Source organism: Oratosquilla oratoria, chromosome 8, assembly GCF_046742065.1.
Source record: "Oratosquilla oratoria isolate Oo_2021 chromosome 8, ASM4674206v1, whole genome shotgun sequence".
NCBI classification, from domain to species: domain Eukaryota; kingdom Metazoa; phylum Arthropoda; class Malacostraca; order Stomatopoda; family Squillidae; genus Oratosquilla; species Oratosquilla oratoria.
Window position 1 is genome coordinate 30,044,047 of NC_134784.1, and position 2,500 is coordinate 30,046,546.

The 2,500-nt window shown below is 43.0% G+C and overlaps 1 protein-coding gene across 1 annotated transcript in view; it reads right to left on the reverse strand.

Moving 5' to 3' along the window:
- Positions 1-317, reverse strand: part of LOC143027665 (uncharacterized) — a 15,310-nt gene extending 14,993 nt beyond the window's left edge. Inside the window, exon 1 of the mRNA XM_076189080.1 lies at positions 175-317. The gene's annotated coding sequence lies outside the window, so the exon portion shown is untranslated. The remainder of the gene's footprint in view (positions 1-174) is intronic.
- Between the last annotated feature and the right edge of the window lie 2,183 nt (positions 318-2,500).

Sequence of the window (2,500 nt, forward strand, 5' to 3'; positions counted from 1 at the left end):
ATTCTGCAGATCAAAAAATAATGAATGAATAGATAGATAAATAAATAAGTAGATAGATAAATAAGTAAATAATGAAGAATGAAATAAAATATTCAGGAAATCATGACGACTCAAACTATTAGATAAAGCGGAACTTAAAATCCAAAGTTCCAAGAAGCTAAATATAGTACTCACCAGAGGGGAGGCCACCTTATGCACGTTTCTATTTTGTTTAGTATTTAAAATTCTTTACCAAATGCGCCCCCACCGCCTTCATCTGCAGCTTAGTTCTCATACTGCTCACTGTGATTCACAGTCATCTAGCGTTCACTGTACGCAAGTAGCAAGCGAACTGGCACGTTGTTGAGCTCAGGAAGGCCATGGGGATCTACGCGCATGCGCAGTGCGCAGGTCAGGCTCTTGCAAAACTCGAAGTTTCGTGATTCATGGGAAAAAGTCTCATTATTAGGAGGGACTGCGTGATACGTGGTTAATGAGCTCATTATACAAGGTTGTATAAATTCCATAGTGAAGAGTATTATGTGTGTGTGTGTGTGTGTGATTCACCATGGTCTTGTATCACATGTCAAACTCGTGATCGACAGCTATTACCCTCCCGGAAGAGAGCTCATATATGACCGATCTATGGGTAATGCTGTGTGACCTTGCACGCACACACACACCCAACTCCCCGCCCACGAGAGTTGGAGTAACGACTCACAGCGCAGCGATTCTGAAAATATTTCAGCCCTGGGTGGGATTCGAACTCGGACCACTGTAGCAACAGTTGCGAACGCTACCACTGCGCCGTCGAGTCGTGTGTGTGTGTGTGTGTGTGTGTGTGTGTGTGTGTGTGTGTGTGTGTGTGTGTGTGTGTGTGTGTGTGTGTGTGTGTGTGTGTGTGTGTGTGTGTGTGTGTGTGTGTGTGTGTACGTGTGAGTGATCATGTCACTAATGAAAACAATAGTGTTTAGTGGTTTCCTTGACACGACCACTTGCACAACTAACCTTGACATTCCGACACCCAGTTGAAATCCTGCAACCTACCGACTATCCATACTTCCCTTCGAAGTCCTAGTATAAAGGGCACAGGTGGCCGGCTCGGACACAGCAGAGCGCCTCCTAGCGGGAGATAGTCCCTTTTTCTTCTATAACCCTTCAGAAATTATACATCCTTGTTCTAGATTTCTAGCATACGTGAAGAAGGACCTGGATAAAGGTTCTAGAAATAGTGAGATGCTTCTGTAACTATGTCGGATCAGTTCTCTAATTTTGTTCAGAATATCGCTTGATGATTCTATTCAACAATGGAAAGTGGTTATTGCTTACACGAAGATTCACTCACTCATTCACTCCGCTGGGTCTTGAACCTCAGGTAGATTCTTGCCCGCCAACAGTAATCCTCTCCATGTCCTTCGGTCCTGTGCTGCTTCTATCCAGGTTGATTTATTTATTCCTCTTTTGTCCATCTCCGCATCCACACCATCCATCCATCTCATTCGAGGTCTCCCTCTGGGTCTTCTTCCAGGCATTCTACCCATCATAACTTGTTTTCCTATAGTTTTATATACCAGTGAGACATGGAGCTTAACAAAACAAATTAAGACTTATTCAAGGATGTGTTTATGTCCACACATCCAGACATGGTGCTTCTGGTAGCATGGAGGGGTACATACGAACCAGACCCAGGTTGAACCTCCTTAGGGCTCTCCATGTGGGCACCTGAAACGTTCTTCCCCTTTCCAAAGTCGATCGACTATCTTTTTCATCGATGGAGTTCAGGAGACTTAGAATGGTACTCGCTAAGGCAGCGTTTCTCAACCAGGGTTCCCCGGAACACTAAGGTTCCGCAAAAGGTCCCTAAGGGTTCCGCGAGAACAAGTTAGATAAGCTAATGTACTTTTGATTTTTTATTTAATTTCATATACGTAATATAATTAAACACGCACGGTATATTCTTGGTTATTGTAATAATGTAATATAGACATCATCCTATCTAACCTATTATTACGATAAAAATAAAATGAGAAAGATAAGGTATATGTGTTTTGTTTTTGTTTTTTTTTGCGCAGGGGTTCTTTGAGACATGCAATGTATTTTAAAGGTTACGTAAGGGTAAAAAGGTTGAGAAACGCTGCTCTAGGGTGAGGAGATTGGGTAACGGGGAGATCAGAAGCGAGGGTTACACCTAGTTCTGGTCGGGGAATGGGGGTTCACCGCGTGAAAATAGCTTAGGCATGTCTAGCCGACTACAGCATCTCGTTGTAGAGATTACTCCTGTTGATGAGCTTATGATGTTTGTGAGGTTGAAGCACAACAACTTGGGTTTTGTCTTTCTCGTTGCAGTATGTGCTCTTGCCAAGGTGGATGAACTGGAAGAGGAGATGTTCTTTGACAAACTTGACTCTTGTTTGTGTTTTCTTTCTTTCTGTCGTAGTTCTGGCTTACCAAAGCGATCATAACCAGAGGAACAAGGTAAGTTTTTTTCCATGGGTTTCTGTCTTTATGTGATTTGATTAGG